Below are 21,177 nucleotides of genomic sequence, written 5' to 3' on the forward strand. Positions count from 1 at the left end.
TTGAGAGTTCTTGGGGGTCCAGATTATTTGAGACTGCTGGCCCTTCTACAGGTCACTCTCCTCCTCAGCTTCTTTCAGCCTTTCCCTAATTTAACAACAGGGGCCAGCTGCTTCTGTCCATTTGTTGGGTGCAACTCTCTGCATCTGACTCTTTCATCTGCTTGTTGGATCTTTCAGAGTGCAGTTTCTGAAATACTATGTCAGAACAGTATTTTCGATACATAAACTATTTCTGTCTTTAGATGACATGAGTTTGGAGAACATTTCCCAGGGACCTTACATTAGAATCCTACCTCTGTTCCTAATTTCCAGGTCATTGGAGCCTCACCTTTTAAACCTGTTATCTTAGCACCATGCAGGCTGAACAACCATTAGGATATCCAGTTGGTTAATCATGTGGAAATACTAATACATGGAACCTCTTCATTCTTCTTGAGTCACCAGTGGAGAAAGAAACTTCAGATCTGGAATGAGAACCACTTGACTTTCAGAGGAGACTCTTCGACTCATCAACTGTGTTATCTTAGGCAAGTTAACTGTCTGATTCGCAAATCTTTTAATCTTGAAACTAAGGATACAAGGAGAATATCTTCATGGGGGTGGGGATGTTCAATGTTACAATATATGTAAGGATTGTAGCATAGGGTCTGGCATGTGGAATATGTTTGCTCACTATGGATGGTATCCTATTGTTGTGGGACAGAATTCTTTAACATTTATAGTCTGCTCTGAGTCGAATTCCATTTTCTGAGGTGTCAGGAGACATTATTTGTTATTTTGGACAGAGTTAAGCCTTTCTGTTGAGATCACACTCTTGTAAATGTGTGTATAAAACTGTGTCCTGATGTAGAACAAGGGGTACAGATTTTTTCTGGCATCCCTATTTCCCAGCCCACAGCCTCAACATCTGCAAATAATTAATGCAGAGAGCCTTCTTACAGCTGGCCACCCAAATGCATCTTACACATTAAACTTGAAAAGTTAAAAGGATGAACCCAGAAAGACTTCTATAAATTTCAAAATACACATTGGGGACTTAGACATATGGTGTTTAAGCATATACCCATGATGTTTGATGCTGGGATGAATAGAAACCTGCTGAATGGCAGGGTAAGGATGGTCAAAGTAACCTGTGGGCCTTCAGGTTGCCTGGGCTAACTTTAGGAATAGATTAGGTGTCAGGGGACTTGGCTCACCTCTTGGGTCTTGTATATGCATGCATAAATTCAGAAGGTTAAGGCCAGTGAGGAAGTATTGGACAGAGATGACAGGGCAGGGCAGGGTAGGGGGAAATGGTTGGAATCTTCTTTGGATTTCATTGCATTCAATCTGGATCACTGGGAGTAATATTTATACATTTATAGAGTAGTTGCAATATGTGGGGTACCTTTCTCTTGGGTTGACGATTGTGTAATACCTTTTTATAAAAAGAAGAGTTTGAGGATCAAAGACCTTTTAAGAGTTGCTCAGAACCACAAAGGTCACAAATACAAAATGAGAACTTAGGTGCAGGTCTATTTGATATGGGACTTCTTTGGTGAAACAGTGAAAGGGAGCAGATGGCCTTGAAGGTGAAGTGTTTGGCTATTGATGCATTTGAAGGCTGAGCAAGAGATCAAATGACCTTTTGGACATGAGCTATCTTAGGCTCTTTTTTATTTCTGAATTGAAGATGCCATATTCAGTTCAGTAAGCTCCTGCATGCTTCTGGTCTCTCTCGGTGTGTAATTATCTCATCTTCCCAAAGGCACAACACTGATCTACTTGAAAGTTACCTGTCTATCAGCTGTTGCTGCAAAGGGAGTTTCATTTTTGACCTAGTATTTGGAAACTCTTAGTTCAGTTCAGTCCTAGGATGGTTTAAAATTGCTTACATATGTCTCTTTAGCTTTTGTTTCCCATGGTTGGATGGAGAGAGGAACAGATGTGTTTCCAAATGAACTCATGCATTGTCTGTTACTTCAGGTATGATCACAGACTGAAAATGTGCTCATATGGGGCCTTCATTCCTTAGTTCCTTAGTCACCATTTGCTCTGCTCCATAAGATGAGACATCTTCCATCACCTACCACCATGGTCCCTATCTGCCTCAAGCCTCCCTACTCCTCATGCTAATGTCATTGGTAAATTTTTATTTTATCAAATGATACATACATATACAAAAGCACAAGTGATTTAGTGAATTATTGTTTTTGTTACATATATATCCGCATAAATCAACATGCATTTAGTTACGCTTGGTATAAGTTGTAGCACACTGCACTTGATAGCTGACTTTCCTTGAAAAATCTTCTTCAAATTCTGTTGTTAGAAATAATCTCACTTCCATTTCAAATTTCTACCAATTGATCTATTCAACAGTACTCTGTGTGAGTTTCCATTTCCTGTAACTTATAAAAATATTAACATTATCAGATAGTAGATAGTCTGATGTGTAGGACAAAGTATCTCATTTTTAAGATTTTTGGGTTTTTGGAAGATGTATTCAGTCCATTTATTGCATTTTAATTTGCATCTATTAGCAGAAGTAATCATCCTTTTGTATATTCATTGTGTGTTGAGATTTTTTTTTCTTGTGGTTTGTCTGATAGAGTCTTTGGTGGTTTTTGTCTCGAGATTTAGGGTATACCTTCTTGCTCTGTGGAACACTTTCTACCTGTCTAGTCAACGGCAATTATTTATTGTTTAGAACTACTGTTTGGAATAAGCCGGTATAGGCTAGACATGAAAATTCATTAACTTGAGAGATAGAGACTGGAAGATCAGATGTTTAGGGATAACTTTGCCTCTATACAGCAAGAAGACCTAAGAGCTTGACTATAAATCGACTAAGCGACCAATCCAACAAAAAGAGTTCAAAATGGTGAATAAATTTTCAAGCCCATAGTTTCCAGTTCATGATTCTTGTGTTTTTATAATGTTTTGGTTTTCTTATAATTGACAACACAAGTGGGATATAGGGGATTGTATATACACAGAAGGAAGGGGAGGAGGAGAGAAGGAAAGAGAATAAAGAAGAGGGGGAAGAGGAAGAGAAGTAAGAAGAATAGGAATAGGAGGAGAAATAAGGATGATGAAGTTTGGTAAGAGATGAATTAGAGGTTACAGGAGGAGTTGGAATAGTAAAATGAATATGTTTATAATTATATTTCATTTTGTTAACATGTACAAAACTATTAAAGAATATAAAAGCGAAGTTTATGTTTTTAGTTTTATCATTAGTACATGATTCAATAAATCCTTCATTCTGGTTTCAAAGGATTTTGTTTGTCATTTTTCTAAAAATTTTAGAAAATTAGCTTTTTAAAATTAACTTTAAATTATTTTATTTATTTACACCCAGAATGTTGCCTCCCCACCCAGTTCCCTGCTATCAAAGTTCTTCCCCCTTCCCCCTTCCCTTTACCTCTCCTCTTCTGAGAGGGTACCCCCTTTTCCACTTCCCCTTTCCCTGGGTCATTAAATTTCTACAGAATTATGCACATACTTTCCCACTGAAACCAGACAATGCAGTCCTCTGCTACATATGTGTCAGGGCCATGAACCAGCCCATGTATGCTCCTTGGTTGGTGGCTCAGTCTCTGGGAACTCTGAGGGGTCTGGGTTAGTTGATATTTTTGTTCTTCCTATGGAGTTTCACTCTTCTTCAGCTCCCACTGGGTTCCTAACCTCAATCCAGTGGTTGGCTGAAAGTATCTGCATCTGTCTCAATCAGCTGTTGGTAGAGCCTCTTAGAGGATAGCCATGTTAGGCTTCTGTCTGCAAGCACAATATAGCATTAGTAATAGCATCAGTGTTTGGGGCCAGCCCATAGGATAATCCCAAGTTGGGCTGGTCACAAGTCAGCTTTTCCTTCAGTTTCTGCTCCACATTTTTTTTTTTTGTCCCTGCATTTCTTTTAGACAGGAACGATTCTGGGTCAAAAATTTTGAACATGGATTGGTAACCCCATCACTCCACTTGGGGCCCTGACTATCTACTGGAGGTGGTCTCTTCAGGTTCCATCTCTCCATTGTTGGGCATTTCAACTAAGGTCACTCCCACTGAGTCCTGGGAGCATGTCACATCCCAGGCCTCTAGGGCTTTCTAGAGGTACCCCCTGCCCGAGCAGTTGTATATTTCCATTCATTCTCTTGGCCCTCTGGGTTTCTCTCCTTTCTTCCTCCATACCTGATTATGATCTCCTTTTCTTCCCACCAACCCCACCGAGATGTCTCATTTCCTCTGCCTTCCCTGATTACTTTAATTTCACATATGAATATTGATACAAAAATACTCAATAAAAATTTCACAAGCTGAATCCAAAAACAAATAAAAAATATTGTTCACCATGATCAAGTAAGCTCCATCCCAGGGATGCAGGGATGGTTCAATGTATGAAAATCCATCAACACAAGCCGTTATATAAAAATCTCCAAAAAGGAAGTCACATGATCATCTTATTAGATTCCAAGAAAGCCTTTGACAAAATCTAACACACCTTCATGTTAAAAGTCTTTGAATGATCAGGACTCATGACATACAATGAAACATAATAAAAGCAATATACAGAAAACCAACAGCCCGGATCAAATTAAATGGAAAGAAACTTGAAGCAATCCCACTAAAAATAGGGACATGCCTGCTCAGTCACTCCCTATCTATTCAATATAGCACTTGAAGTTCTAGTTAGAGCAATTAGACAACAAAAGGAGATCAAGTGGTTATAGATTGGAAAGGAAGAAATCAAGGTACCACTATTTGTAGATGATATGATAGTATATATAAGCAACACTAAGGAGTCTATCAAAGAACTCCTACAGTTGATAAACAACTTCAGCAAAGTGGCTAGATATAAAATTAACTCAAACAAACCTGTTGTCCTCCTTTATACAAATGATAAATGAGCTGAGAATAGCGACAAATAATATAAAACATCTTTGTGTAACTCTAACCAAGCAAGTAAAAGATCTGTATGACAAGAACTTCAAATCCCTGAAGAAAGAAATCAAAGAAGACATCAGAAGATGGAAAGATCTCCCGTGCTCATTGATCAGTAGGATTAACAGTGAAAAAGGCCATTTTATCAAAAACAATTCACAGATTCAATGCAATCCCCATCAAAATACAACACAGTTCTTCACAGACATGGAAAAAGAAATTCTCAACTTCATGTGAGAAACCAAAAAGACCCCAGGGTATCCAAAACAACTTTCAACAGTCAAAGGATTTCTGGGGGAATCACCATCCCTGACCTCAAACTCTACTACAGAAAAATAGTGATAAAACCACATGATATTGGTACAAAGGCAGACAGGTTGATCAATGGCATAGAATTGAAGACCCAGAAATAAACTGACACACTTAGGAGAACACTTAATAAAGAAATAAAACCCATACAATGGAAAAAAGAAAGCATCTTTAACAAATGGTACTGGTCTAACTGGCAGTCTGCACATGCTGGGAGGATGTAGAGAAAGGAGAACACTCCTCCATTGTTGGGATTACAAACTGATAAAACCACTCTGGAAATCAATGTGGCAGTTTTTCAGAAAATTGGAAATAGTTTTACCTGAAGACACAGCTATACAGCTCCTGGGGATACACACACACACACACACACACACACACACACACAAATGCTTCATCATAACACAAGGACACATGCTTCACTATGTTCATAGCAGCCTTATTCATAATTGCCAGAAGGTGGAGGCATCCCAGATGTCCCACAACTTAAGAATGGATACAGAAAACATGGTTCATTTACACAATAGAATACTATTCAGATAATAAAAATGAGGACATCATAAGTTTTGCAGACAAATGAATGCAGCTAGAAAATATCATCCTGAGTGAGTTAATCCAGACCCCAAAGGTCATGCATGGTATGTACTCACTGATAAGTGGATATTAGCCAAAAAGTACAGAATACCCATGATACAACCCACAGACCTTAAAGAATACCCATGATACAACTCACAGACCTTAAGAAGTATTTTTGTTTTGTTTTTTATTTTTATTTTTTTTACAGGTTAAAATCACTTTGATGCTCTTGTTAGTTTTTAAATTGCATCTACTCCTCTGGTTTCATGACCAGGATATAAGCCACCCTATTTAATCTGCATACACACATGTGCACATGCACACACACACATACACACACACACACACACACACACACACACACACACACACACGAAAATTGGCATTCAGAGAAAGAACACTGGAACTGAAAGGATACCTCTGCACCTCAAACTATAAAACAAAGCATGAATTTAGGGATTTTATGATTAACCTATTGTTTTATGTTTTTTTGTTTGTTTTTCTTTTTGTTTTTGAGACAGGGTTCCTCTGTGTAGCCTTGACTGCCCTGGACCAGGCTGGCCTTGAACTCAGAAATCCACCTGCCTCTGCCTCCCAACTGCTGGGATTAAAGGCATGTGCCACCATTGCCTGGCTACCATAAAAAGTTTAATAAGAAGGAAGGCCCAAGTGAGGATGCTTCAATTCTACTTAGAAGGGGGAACAAAGTAGAAAACTGACTTTTTATGTTTATGTTATAGCCTTCAATTTTTCTGGAATTTATTTTTCACTAAAGCTGTGTTCTAACTGTGTTTTGGTTCCATATGGAAAGTCAATTGCCCCTGTCCAATTTGTTTAAAAAAAAGCATGTTCTTTCAGTGTTGACTTACCACTGAACAACAGATAATGCCAGTTTTCCACAAGTCTCTTTCAAAGTGCTTGATTCTATTATACTGATCTCTTTCTTTTTATATCAATAGCATATTATCTTACATGAAGTGCTATGATGAGACTTGATATCTAGTCTTGGTACACTTTTTTCTCAAATCTTTCTATTATGCTTTAGTCTATTTGCTAAACAGAAATACTGATTGGTCTTTCAATAAAACCTTTTCTGGGATTTTAGCTGAAATTGCAAGAAAAGGAAAACTAAACTAAACCCTGGCTGTTCTTTCATTGAAGAACAAGAATCTCTTTTTCAATGAGTTTCTTTTTTTTTTCCATTTATATTTGCTCTATTTCTTTTATGTCTTTTAACAATTCTTAAACTTTTCTTTGAGAAAAAGTTTGCTAAATATTTAGAGAGGCCTTGGAAGGTTTCCACTGTAACAAACGGGATTTTACTTTTATTCTATATAGTTCCATTTTCTGGAACTAGTAAGTGATTTAAATTTGAACTAGTAACATGATTTTTTTTCTTTTTTAGTTACAATAAAAACTTCCTAGTCATGTGGTCTTTTTTTTTAAAGCCAGTTTACCTCATTTCCCTGTTTTTATAAAATTGATTGTATGTATTTATTAATTGGCCATAGATCATGGAAAATACATAGGAAAATAGTAGGGAAGAGTGGGGGGAAAGTGAGCATCTTGGTTCCACCCAGATTCTACTGGGTTCCACCCAGTAACTGTTCCTACAGTGTGTCACATCACTAGATAGGCCATGAAGAACAGGGGCTAACAATACAGTAGGCTTAAGTTTAGTGTCCTAGGAGAAGCCCAGAAGGCCACACTCTATCGGTCATTCAAAGCTGTATGATTTGAGCTAGATCATTTAAGCCCTCTGTAATTAAACATTATATTTATAAAATGATGATAATAATGCTCATCTCAGAAAAATGTTGTGAGCATTAAATAAATGTGTATGTGCATGTGTGCATGTGCATGTGCATGTGTGTTGTTAAAATAGAGCCTACTCCATATTAAATGCTCAATAAGTTTTAATAAAAATAAAGGAACAATATTTGGATCATATTTTTGATAATCATTATTTATACATATGACTGTTTTAATCTTCAACTTCTAATATGGCAGGTTTAGGAAAAATTTCCAATTTGCACTATTTATCATCATTATAAGGTTAACAGTCCTTTAATTTTGTGGTTCTTTGGAATTGCTGTGCATCTTGCAGCTATCATATTGCTTTCAGATGTGATAATACTGCATATGGAGTCTAGAATTAACTGCTGATGCTCTGATCTCTTGTGTGTTTGTTGGCTTGCTTACTTGCTTGCTTTATTTATTTTTGACATTGTAATGATACCAATGACATACCAAAGTGTACTGGGAGGAGCCCAGGAGGCCTCACCCTATGCAAAGAATTATAGGTATCTGAAGAAAGCTGGGAGGGGGAGAGGTGTTCTACCCCAGGGAGGAGCACACCGGTTGGTTGTTCAGTGCTAAATATCAGCCCTGAAAATGTATTCTAAGGTGTTTAAGTGAACTATATACCTCTATAAATCTTCAGTAAGGTCATAGAATGATTCACCATTGAAAAGAGTATCAATAATGTAAGTGGATAGGCAATGACTTAGAAAACCGTGGAATTGACATCACATTTACATACATGGGAGGCCATGGTGCCCTTGAACATAGCAGGTACCATTATCTATTGGAAATTACAGGCCATAAACTCTGAACTAAAACTCAATAGACATGGGAAGAGTTCTGAATACAAAAAGAAAGATGATGCAAATATCCAATTAAAAGTGAGTACATATCATGCATGTCCTTTTGGGTCTGGGTTACCTCACTCAAGATGATAATTTCTACTTCCATCTATTTGCCTGAAAAAGTCATGATCTTGTTTTTAATAGCTGAATGGGATTCAACTGTGTAAGTGAACCACATTTTCTTTTTTTTTCCATTTTTATTAGGTATTTAGCTCATTTACATTTCCAATGCTATACCAAAAGTCCCCCATATCCACCCACCCCCACTCCCCTGCCCACCCACTCCCCCTTTATGGCCCTGGTGTTCCCCTGTACTGGGGCATATAAAGTTTGCAAGTCCAATGGGCCTCTCTTTCCAGTGATGGCCGACTAGGCCATCTTTTGATATATATGCAGCTAGAGTCAAGAGCTCCGGGGTACTGGTTAGTTCATAATGTTGTTCCACCTATAGGGTTGCAGATCCCTTTAGCTCCTTTGCTACATTCTCTAGCTCCTCCATTGGGAGCCCTATGATCCATCCATTAGCTGACTGTGAGCATCCACTTCTGTGTTTGCTAGGCCCCGGCATAGTCTCACAAGAGACAGCTACATCTGGGTCCTTTCAATAAAATCTTGCTAGTGTATGCAATGGTGTCAGCGTTTGGATGCTGATTATGGGGTGGATCCCTGGATATGGCAGTCTCTACATGGTCCATCCTTTCATCTCAGCTCCAAACTTTGTCTCTGTAACTCCTTCCATGGGTGTTTTGTTCCCAAATCTAAGGAGGGGCATAGTGTCCACACTTCAGTCTTCATTCTTCTTGAGTTTCATGTGTTTAGCAAATTATATCTTATATCTTGGGTATCCTAGGTTTGGGGCTAATATCCACTTATCAGTGAGTACATATTGTGTGAGTTTCTTTGTGAATGTGTTACCTCACTCAGGATGATGCCCTCCAGGTCCATCCATTTGGCTAGGAATTTCATAAATTCATTCTTTTTAATAGCTGAGTAGTACTCCATTGTGTAGATGTACCACATTTTCTGTATCCATTCCTCTGTTGAGGGGCATCTAGGTTCTTTCCAGCTTCTGGCTATTATAAATAAGGCTGCTATGAACATAGTGGAGCATGTGTCCTTCTTACCAGTTGGGGCATCTTCTGGATATATGCCCAGGAGAGGTATTGCTGGATCCTCCGGTAGTACTATGTCCAGTTTTCTGAGGAACTGCCAGACTGATTTCCAGAGTGGTTGTACAAGCATGCACTCCCACCAACAATGGAGGAGTGTTCCTCTTTCTCCACATCCATGCCAGCATCTGCTGTCACCTGAATTTTTTATCTTAGCCATTCTGACTGGTGTGAGGTGGAATCTCAGGGTTGTTTTGATTTGTATTTCCCTGATGATTAAGGATGTTGAACATTTTTTCAGGTGCTTCTCTACCATTCGGTATTCCTCAGGTGAGAATTCTTTGTTCAGTTCTGAGCCCCATTTTTTAATGGGGTTGTTTGATTTTCTGAAGTCCACCTTCTTGAGTTCTTTATATATGTTGGATATTAGTCCCCTATCTGATTTAGGATAGGTAAAGATCCTTTCCCAATCTGTTGGTGGTCTTTTTGTCTTATTGACGGTGTCTTTTGCCTTGCAGAAACTTTGGAGTTTCATTAGGTCCCATTTATCAATTCTCGATCTTACAGCACAAGCCATTGCTGTTCTGTTCAGGAATTTTTCCCCTGTGCCCATATCTTCAAGGCTTTTCCCCACTTTCTCCTCTATAAGTTTCAGTGTCTCTGGTTTTATGTGAAGTTCCTTGATCCACTTAGATTTGACCTTAGTACAAGGAGATAAGTATGGATCGATTCGCATTCTTCTACACGATAACAACCAGTTGTGCCAGCACCAATTGTTGAAAATGCTGTCTTTCTTCCACTGGATGGTTTTAGCTCCCTTGTCGAAGATCAAGTGACCATAGGTGTGTGGGTTCATTTCTGGGTCTTCAATTCTATTCCATTGGTCTACTTGTCTGTCTCTATACCAGTACCATGCAGTTTTTATCACAATTGCTCTGTAGTAAAGCTTTAGGTCTGGCATGGTGATTCCGCCAGAAGTTCTTTTATCCTTGAGAAGACTTTTTGCTATCCTAGGTTTTTTGTTATTCCAGACAAATTTGCAAATTGCTCCTTCCAATTCGTTGAAGAATTGAGTTGGAATTTTGATGGGGATTGCATTGAATCTGTAGATTGCTTTTGGCAAGATAGCCATTTTTACAATGTTGATCCTGCCAATCCATGAGCATGGGAGATCTTTCCATCTTCTGAGATCTTCCTTAATTTCTTTCTTCAGAGATTTGAAGTTTTTATCATACAGATCTTTCACTTCCTTAGTTAGAGTCACGCCAAGATATTTTATATTATTTGTGACTATTGAGAAGGGTGTTGTTTCCCTAATTTCTTTCTCAGCCTGTTTATTCTTTGTATAGAGAAAGGCCATTGACTTGTTTGAGTTTATTTTATATCCAGCTACTTCACCGAAGCTGTTTATCATGTTTAGGAGTTCTCTGGTAGAATTTTTAGGGTCACTTATATATACTATCATATCATCTGCAAAAAGTGATATTTTGACTTCCTCTTTTCCAATTTGTATCCCCTTGATCTCCTTTTGTTGTCGAATTGCTCTGGCTAATACTTCAAGTACTATGTTGAAAAGGTAGGGAGAAAGTGGGCAGCCTTGTCTAGTCCCTGATTTTAGTGGGATTGCTTCCAGCTTCTCTCCATTTTCTTTGATGTTGGCTACTGGTTTGCTGTAGATTGCTTTTATCATGTTTAGGTATGGGCCTTGAATTCCTGATCTTTCCAAAACTTTTATCATGAATGGGTGTTGGATCTTGTCAAATGCTTTTTCTGCATCTAACGAGATGATCATGTGGTTTTTGTCTTTGAGTTTGTTTATATAATGGATTACATTGATGGATTTTCGTATATTAAACCATCCCTGCATCCCTGGAATAAAACCTACTTGGTCAGGATGGATGATTGCTTTAATGTGTTCTTGGATTCGGTTAGCAAGAATTTTATTGAGGATTTTTGCATCGATATTCATAAGAGAAATTGGTCTGAAGTTCTCTATCTTTGTTGGGTCTTTCTGTGGTTTAGGTATCAGAGTAATAGTGGCTTCATAAAATGAGTTGGGTAGAGTACCTTCTACTTCTATTTTGTGAAATAGTTTGTGCAGAACTGGAATTAGATCTTCTTTGAAGGTCTGATAGAACTCTGCACTAAACCCATCTGGTCCTGGGCTTTTTTTGGTTGGGAGACTATTAATAACTGCTTCTATTTCTTTAGGTGATATGGGACTGTTTAGATGATCAACTTGATCCTGATTCAACTTTGGTACCTGGTATCTGTCCAGAAATTTGTCCATTTCGTCCAGGTTTTCCAGTTTTGTTGAGTATAGCCTTTTGTAGAAGGATCTGATGGTGTTATGGATTTCTTCAGGATCTGTTGTTATGTCTCCCTTTTCATTTCTGATTTTGTTAATTAGGATTTTGTCCCTGTGCCCTTTAGTGAGTCTAGCTAAGGGTTTATCTATCTTGTTGATTTTCTCAAAGAACCAACTCCTCGTTTGGTTAATTCTTTGAATAGTTCTTCTTGTTTCCACTTGGTTGATTTCACCCCTGAGTTTGATTATTTCCTGCCGTCTACTCCTCTTGGGTGAATTTACTTCCTTTTTTTCTAGGGCTTTTAGATGTGTTGTCAAGCTGCTAGTATGTGCTGTCTCCCGTTTCTTCTTGGAGGCACTCAGAGCTATGAGTTTCCCTCTTAGAAATGCTTTCATTGTGTCCCATAGGTTTGGGTACGTTGTGGCTTCATTTTCATTAAACTCTAAAAAGTCTTTAATTTCCTTCTTTATTCCTTCCTTGACCAAGGTATCATTGAGAAGAGTGTTATTCAGTTTCCACGTGAATGTTGGCTTTCCATTATTTATGTTTTTATTGAAGATCAGTCTTAGGCCATGGTGGTCTGATAGGATACATGGGACAATTTCTATATTTTTGTATCTATTGAGGCCTGTTTTGTGACCAATTATATGGTCAATTTTGGAGAAGGTCCGTGAGGTGCTGAGAAGAAGGTATATCCTTTTGTTTTAGGATAAAATGTTCTGTAGATATCTGTCAGGTCCATTTGTTTCATAACTTCTGTTAGTTTCACTGTGTCCCTGTTTAGTTTCTGTTTCCATGATCTGTCCTTTGAAGAAAGTGGTGTGTTGAAGTCTCCCACTCTTATTGTGTGAGGTGCAATGTATGCTTTGAGCTTTACTAAAGTGTCTCTAATGAATGTGGCTGCCCTTGCATTTGGTGCGTAGATATTCAGAATTGAGAGTTCCTCTTGGAGGATTTTACCTTTGATGAGTATGAAGTGTCCCTCCTTGTCTTTTTTGATAACTTTGGGTTGGAAGTCGATTTTATCCGATATTAAAATGGCTACTCCAGCTTGTTTCTTCAGTCCATTTGCTTGGAAAATTGTTTTCCAGCCTTTCACTCTGAGGTAGTGTCTGTCTTTTTCCCTGAGATGGGTTTCCTGTAAGCAGCAGAATGTTGGGTCCTGTTTGTGTAGCCAGTCTGTAAGTCTATTTCTTTTTATTGGGGAATTGAGTCCATTGATATTAAGAGATATTAAGGAAAAGTAATTGTTGCTTCCTTTTATTTTTGTTGTTAGAGTTGGCATTCTGTTCTTGTGGCTGTCTTCTTTTTGGTTTGTTGAATGATTACTTTCTTGGTTGTTCTAGGGCGTGATTTCCGTCCTTGTATTGCTTCTTTTCTGTTATTATCCTTTGAAGGGCTGGATTCGTGGAAAGATAATGTGTGAATTTGTTTTTGTCGTGGAATACTTTGGTTTCTCCATCTATGGTAATTGAGAGTTTGGCCGGGTATAGTAGCCTGGGCTGGAATTTGTGTTCTCTTAGTGTCTGTATAACATCTGTCCAGGCTCTTCTGGCTTTCATAGTCTCTGGTGAAAAATCTGGTGTAATTCTGATAGGCTTGCCTTTATATGTTACTTGACCTTTCTCCCTTACTGCTTTTAATATTCTATCTTTATTTAGTGCATTTGTTGTTCTGATTATTATGCGTCGGGAGGAATTTCTTTTCTGGTCCAGTCTATTTGGAGTTCTGTAGGCTTCTTGTATGATCATGGGCATCTCTTTTTTTATGTTTGGGAAGTTTTCTTCTATTATTTTGTTGAAGATATTAGCTGGCCCTTTAAGTTGAAAATCTTCATTCTCATCAATTCCTATTATCCGTAGGTTTGGTCTTCTCATTGTGTCCTGCATTACCTGGATGTTTTGAGTTAGGATCCTTTTGCATTTTGTATTTTCTTTGACTGTTGTGTCGATGTTCTCTATGGAATCTTCTGCACCTGAGATTCTCTCTTCCATTTCTTGTATTCTGTTGCTGATGCTCGCATCTATGGTTCCAGATCTCTTTCCTAGGGTTTCTATCTCCAGCGTTGCCTCGCTTTGGGTTTTCTTTATTGTGTCTACTTCCCCTTTTAGTTCTAATATGGTTTTGTTCATTTCCATCACCTGTTTGGATGTGTCTTCCTGGTTTTCTTTAATGATTTCTACCTGTTTGGCTGTGTTTTCCTGCTTTTCTGTAAGGGCCTGTAACTCTTTAGCAGTGCTCTCCTGTAATTCTTTAAGTGACTTATGAAAGTCCTTCTTGATGTCCTCTATCATCATCATGAGAAATGTTTTTAAATCTGGGTCTAGATTTTCAGTTGTGTTGGGGTGCCCAGGACTAGGTGGGGTGGGAGTGCTGTGTTCTGATGATGGTGAGTGGTCTTGATTTCTGTTAGTAGGATTCTTACGTTTGCCTTTCGCCATCTGGTAATCTCTGAAGCTAGCTGTTTTAGTTGTCACTGTTAAGAGCTTGTTCTTCAGGTGACTCTGTTAGCCTCTATAAGCAGACCTGGAGGGTAGCACTCTCCTTAGTTTCAGTGGGCAGAGTATTCTCTGCAGGCAAGCTCTCTTCTTGCAGGGCAGGTACCCAGATATCTGGTGTTCGAACCAGACTCCTGGCAGAAGTTGTGTTCCACTCACTAGAGGTCTTAGGATCTCGTGTGGAATCCTGTGTGGGCACTTGCAGGTGTCAGGCGACTCCGCTGGCAAGGTATCCCGGGGCTCGAGTGGAGCGGAAGGGACTTGTGCCCCAGATCAGACCCGGGTAGCCTGCTTCCCTATGTACCGCAGTCTCAGCTTATGTGCGATTGGATTGGGGCAGGCGCTGTGTTCCACTCACCAGAGGTCTTAGGATCTCGTGGGGAGTCCCGTGTGGGCCCTTGCGGGTGTTGGGCAAGACTCTGCTGGCAAGGTAGCCCGGGGCTCGAGTCGAGCGGAAGGGACTTGTGCCCCAGATCAGGCCCGGGTAGCCTGCTTCCCTATGTACCCCAGTCTCAGGTTCCGCGCGATTGGATTGGGGCAGGCGCTGTTGAACCACATTTTCTATATTCATTCTTTGGTTGAGGGACATCTGGGTTATTTCCAGTTTCTGGCTATTACAAATAAATATGAACATAGTGGAACATGTGTTCTTTTGGTATGGTGGAGTATCTTCTGGGCATATGCCCAGGAGCTATATAGCTGGGTTTTCAGGTAGAACTATTTCCAATTTTCTGAAAATTTTATAGATTGATTTTCAGAGCAGTTGTTCAAGTTTGCAATCTCAGCAGCAGTGGTGGAGCATTCTCCTTTTTCCACATCCTCCCAGCAAGTGCTGTTCCTGGAGGTTTTTTTTTTTTTTTTTCATTTAATCTTAGTTTTTTTGATTGGTATAAGGTGGAACCTCAGGGCCATTTTGATTTGCACTTTTCTGATGACTAAGGATGTTGAATATTTCTTTAAGTGCTTCCTTATCGTTTGAGATTCCTTTGTTGAGAATTCTCTTTTTAGCTCTGTACCCCATTTTTAAATTGGGTTATTTGGTTTGTTGGAGTTTAATTTCTTGGGTTCTTTATGTATTTGGAATATAAGCCCTCTGTTGTATGTAGGGTAAGTGAAGATCATTTTCCATCCTATAGAATGCTATTTTGTCCTATTGACAGTGTCCTTTACATTACAGAAGTTTTTCAGTTTCATGAGGTCCCATTTATCAATTGTTGATCCTAGAGTCAGATCCACTGGTGTCCTGTTCAGGAAATTGTCTCCTGTATCAATAAATTTGAGGTAGAACACTCATACCCCACAGACCCAAGGAAGTTAAGCAGGAAGGAAGGCACAAACAACGATGCTTGAATCTCACTTAGAAGGGAATATAAAAAGTCATAGGAGGCAGAGAAAGAAAGCAAACTGAGTGAGAGAGGAGATAGGAAGGGAAAGGGGGGCTCACAAACAGGTGTAGGGAGAGAGAGCCACAGGGATAACTGCAGCTGCCTAGGGTCTAGGTGTGCGGGGAATCTCTAGGAAGCTCCAGAGACCTGGGATAGGTTCTTAGGAGTCAATTCGGGTGATCTTATCTAAGAACCCTAACAGTGAGGACATGAAACTAGAAGAGGTTACCTTCTGTAGTAAGGATGGCCCCCTGTAGAGGGATAAGGACACAAACTCACACACAAAACTTATGACCCAAAATTTGTTCTGTATAAAAGCAATGCAGGCACAAAGATGGAGCAGAGGCTGAAGGAATGGACAACCAGCCAATAACCGCCCCAATTTGAGACCCATCCCACAGGCAACCACCAGTCTTGGACACTGTTAATGCTACTCTGTTATGCCTACAGGAAGGAGCCTAGCATAACTCTCTTCTGAGAGGCTGTACCCAGCAGCTGACTGAAACAGAAGTAGAGACCCACAGCTAAACATTGGAGAGAGGACAGGGACTTTATGAGAGAGTTGTGGGAAGAGTTGAAGGCCCTGAAGGGGATAGGAACTCCACAGGAAGACTAACTCAACAGAGTCAACTAACCTGGACACTTGACAGGTCTCAGAGACTGAGCTATCAACCAAAGAGCATACACAGACTGGACTGACACCCCGGGCACATAGGGCTGCCTTGTCTGGCCACAGTGGGAAAGAATGTGCCTAACCCTGCAGAGGCTTCATGTACCAAAGTGGGGGATACCCATGGAGGGGCCCACCTTCTCAAAGGACAAAGAGAGGGGTTTTGCAGTAGGGACTCTATGAGGAGAGGCCAGCATTTAGGATATAAATAAATAAAATTCAAAAAAGATATTTTAGACTTATCTATATGATATTTTTCTATATATACTGATGTGAGCTTTTAGAACGTGTGATTAAATGAATGAAAATGAGCTTACTGATGTGCAGTCTTGCTGTAAGAAAACTAGTAAGATCGATCTTCCTTAGGAGGGGGAACAAAATACCCATGGAAAGAGTTACAGAGACAAAGTTTGGAGCAGAGACTGAAGGGATGACCATCCAGAGACTGCCCCATCTGGGGATCCATCCCATATACAACCACCAAACCCAGACACTATTGCAGATGCCAACACGAGCTTGCTGACAGGAGCCTGATATAGCTGTCTCCTGAGAGGCTCTGCCATTGCCTGACAAATACAGAAGTGGATGCTGACAGCCAACCATTGGACAGAGCACAGGGTCCCCAATGAAGGAGCTAGAGAAAGTACCCAAGGAGCTGAAGGGGTTTGCAGCCCCAAAGGAAGAACAACAATGCGTACTAACCAGTGCCCTCCAGAGCTCCCTGGGACTAAACCACAAATCAAATAAAACACATGATGGGAGTCATGGCTCTAGCTGTATATGTAGCAGAGGATGGTCTAGTTGGTCATCAATGGGAGGATAGGACCTTGGTCCTGTGAAGGATCTATGCCCCAGTATAGGGGAATGCCAGGGCCAGGGAGTGAGAGTGGGTGGGTTGGGGAGAAGGGGGGGGGGGGAAGAGGGGATAGCAGATTTTCAGAGGGGAAACTAGGAAAGGGGATAACATTTGAAATGTAAATAAAAGAAAAATAATTAAAAAATGAGAAAAAATAAACTAGTAAGAAGGTATATTGATATATATATCTCAACATATATATATATATATATATATATGTATGTATGTATGTGTGCATGTGTATATATGTAATATGTATATATATGGAGATAGATATATGTAATGATAGAAAGATAGATTAGATACATAGTAAATAGATAGATGTACAAATATATTAATCAAAATAACTTATTAAAGCAATTGTGAGCATTAATTGGGAGAGTTTGAGGGGCACAGTTAGGACTTGTGCTTTTTATTATATTCTTTGTATACTCATTATGTTTTTCTTCTCTTTTCCCTAGTTCTGATGCACACTTTCTTCTTTCTTATATTTGTAACTCATAGACCCAGCCTCTGATGGTAGCTGACTAGACAGGTGATTATTACTTTGATTTTCACGTGACTGTAATTCCACTTTTTCTTTTATTCAGATGGTGAGCTTCCTTAAGTAGTAACTATGTTGTATGTTTGATTATTTTTGTTTTGTATGATATTTCTCAGTGGAAGATGTGTTCTTTAGTCTGATTATTTCTTCTTTTATGAGAAGTTCTGAAGTGTTTTCTTGCATTGGGCTTTGAGGCTGCTATCCAGAGATGTGACTCATGTCAACTGTTTGAAATCCCTGCTCCATGGAGGTAGTGATGTTGTTTACTTGAGCACATCTGGCTTGGTTCAACTTGACCTCTGAGGCTGAGCCAGCTTTGTACACTCAGACCTTTTTTCACCTGGTGACTTCATTTTCAAAAAGAAGAACATTTAATGATCAGTCCCTCTTGAACAGGAGGGAGCCATCCTCTAGTCTTCAGCCTACTTCATGTTGCGTGAACACCACAAGCCACTGTTCCTGTAGAAGCAGCAATTCTGTTGAGCTGGGAATCCAGAGAGCTTGACAGCTCATCCCTCATCTTTTAGTTCCAGCCCATCACTTACCACAGGTTCTTTATTATGTTTTCCTCCTTTCAGACTCAGAGATGGGATCCCAGGTTAGAAGCCAATATTAAGATTTGAATTTTCCTGCATTTACCATCCATTAGTATTATGAGTTGGAGCAATGCTACCATGCCTGGATGTTACCCTTTGTTTCCCACCTGGCAGTCTTGGTAGTGTTCCCTGTATGACTACTTTGCTATGCATGTCACCTCCATGTTATGAGATTTCCTTGCTTCCTGTTAAACCTAGGATAAGTGAAAATGTCTTATCTGTTCTTTACTCACTCATCTGTGCCTCCCACATCTACAAAGCTGCTCTTAATTCTCCAAGCACACCGTGCTTCTTTTCACTACCACCAGGCTTTTATTCAAGTCCTTTTCCATCTGATATATGGCCACTCCTCTCTGGATTGCTTGTATTTAATCCTTTAATTTTGTTCACTTATGTCTTTAAACATATGTTCATATATTAATTGTGCAGTGTAGGCTTAGATTTTTCAAGTCAATTTTAATAAGGGTTCCTAAATGCTTCAACATCCCTTCTAGCCCACCTACTAGAGGTAGGAGAAAATAAAGGTTAATAGGAAACTGGGAGCATATATCTGTGTTTTGAAATAGTTCTTTGGGGCAGTTCCAAACACAAATCAGTAATGGCAGTCCACTTAAATGGACAAACACTAATAATCAGTAGCAATGGCTCAATTCAGAAGAAACCTTGAGTCTCCACCAAGCCAAATTGCTATGAGTCCATGGAATGAGCAAGAAGCAGCCACAATACCATGAGAAATTCTTTGGTGCTTTTCTCTCTAAGAAGTCACAAAGACTCCAATTAAACTCATAGACAAGAAGGGAGCATGGAGTTGGACTTGTGGGGAAGAAGGGTTTTAACAAGAGAGAGGCAGGGATAAGCTAGGGAAATGGGGCTTCAAGAGTGCTAAAACTTGTTACCTAAATGTAAGATTGTCAAACAATAATAAAAATGTTTTCATTTTTAACAAAAGAGAGGAAATAGATATGAGCTAAAAATTACACCATAAGATCTAGTTTTCCAACTTCTGCAAGGAAAAGGTTTAAATGAAAATTAGAATTGTTTGGCGCAAAGAAGAGTTGGGATAAGAGCTTATCATTGGAACCAGGGGCTGCAACAGGCTTCTTAAAGGCACAGTATACATTTTCTTTAGAGGAATTGTATTGTCTTACAAAATATATTTGGATTGACAAGGAAAGTTCTTTTGGCCTTTGAAAAAGCACATGACTTGTTTATTCCATGTGCTAGGTATGCAAGGGAGTGAACAGAAACACTTCAAACTGAGGTTTTCCTTACTTTACTAGACTTAAGCAGAAATTCAGGAGACTAAATCTTTCCTTCTATACTATGTGGGGGAAATATGTATGTGTATGTGCACTTACGTATAAGAAATAGGCTTTCACATATAAAAATGAATATGTAAGACATACATTAAATATATATGCTCAAATAGTTCCTCGGGAAAAAAAAAAGAAGTCACGACAAGCAAAGATCGGTAAAGATCATCAACGTGTTGCAATGGGAACCAGGGCTAGAGCATTGCCCACTGTCTGTTGGGTTATACTGATACCCTTTCCAAACATCATGCATCCTCTCAAGTGTTTGCCTCAGCAAAATATCCTCTCACATCTCTGCCTCATCAAACTATCATCTCATAAGACAACTTCCAGAAAAAAATCACATGAAACAACAGTCTCCAACAAAACCAGAAATTACCACTTCAGTGCAGCATAATGGGTTTATTATAAGATTTTCATAATTTGTTTTGATTATTTGCTTCCAATACTCTTTCTCTTTTCCCCTCCCCTTCTGATAATTCCTTCTTCCCAAATAATCTGGCTGCCATCTCCCCCAGTGTCACCTTTCCTTTATTCATCACTCCGTGACCTGTCTTTTTCACACCCCAACTTCCATATAACATCTTATAACATTTCCTACTAATTGCTTTTGATCATTCTTTCTACATGACTAATTTTCTCTGTAAGAAGACTTGTAGCTTACTCATTGAGTCCTCAGACATCACACCTAGCACGTTGTAAACACCAGGCAAATAGTAGGAGACTGAGTGAAGAAAAATATGATATGCCATTTGCTCTGTTTTGTCTTGCTGTGCAGATGGCACTCTGACGTTTATGTGGTAGGGGAGAACACATTGTTTTAGCTACAACAGTACCCATCAGAGGAGCTGATGTGATCCAAAGAAGGAGAATCATAATGTCCAGAGTTCTGCATTATCATGTAGTATAGGTGTGGCATGCTACATGGTCTCTCTAAGCCTGGAGTGGTTGTGGGTCCATGGTGATTCCATCCATCTTGATCTTGTCTGTCCCTTAGATTGGTAGAAGGAAATGTTATCTGAACTCAGAGGCTCTCGAGAATCCAATCTGCCTTTTTCCTCTGTGAAGAAGTTCTGGTTGAGTATACTTGGACACTGGCAGTGACCCTGGACATAGCCAGTTTATGCTGAAGGAGTCACAGTCTAATTACTGACCACGAGAACCGCTGTGTAGCCTGGCTTTTAAAATCATCTTTCATGGAAAGCTTTTTTGTGTGCTGAAATTTTTGTCCATCCTACTTTGCCTACTTTGCTATTCACCATTTTATTTGCAATGTAGTTAAAAACATTTGCCATTTATGTATAGGCCAACATAGTGATTTCATAAAAGTCAAGAAATGAGGGTTCAAAAATCTTTTGTCATTACTTAAAATTAATCATTTGTTAGTAAGAACACAAAGATAAGGATGCTCTGAATAGAACTCAAAGCAAAATATGCACAGAGA

The 21,177-nt window shown here is 39.3% G+C and overlaps 1 long non-coding RNA gene across 1 annotated transcript in view; it reads left to right on the plus strand.

Annotated features, from left to right (window-relative positions):
- Positions 1-21,177, plus strand: part of 8030451A03Rik — a 163,826-nt gene that overhangs the window by 114,994 nt on the left and 27,655 nt on the right. Inside the window, exon 6 of the long non-coding RNA XR_881356.2 lies at positions 17,742-17,815. This is a non-coding gene — a long non-coding RNA (RIKEN cDNA 8030451A03 gene). The remainder of the gene's footprint in view (positions 1-17,741; positions 17,816-21,177) is intronic.

The sequence above is a fragment of the Mus musculus genome, chromosome 4 (assembly GCF_000001635.26).
Source record: "Mus musculus strain C57BL/6J chromosome 4, GRCm38.p6 C57BL/6J".
Taxonomy (NCBI): domain Eukaryota; kingdom Metazoa; phylum Chordata; class Mammalia; order Rodentia; family Muridae; genus Mus; species Mus musculus.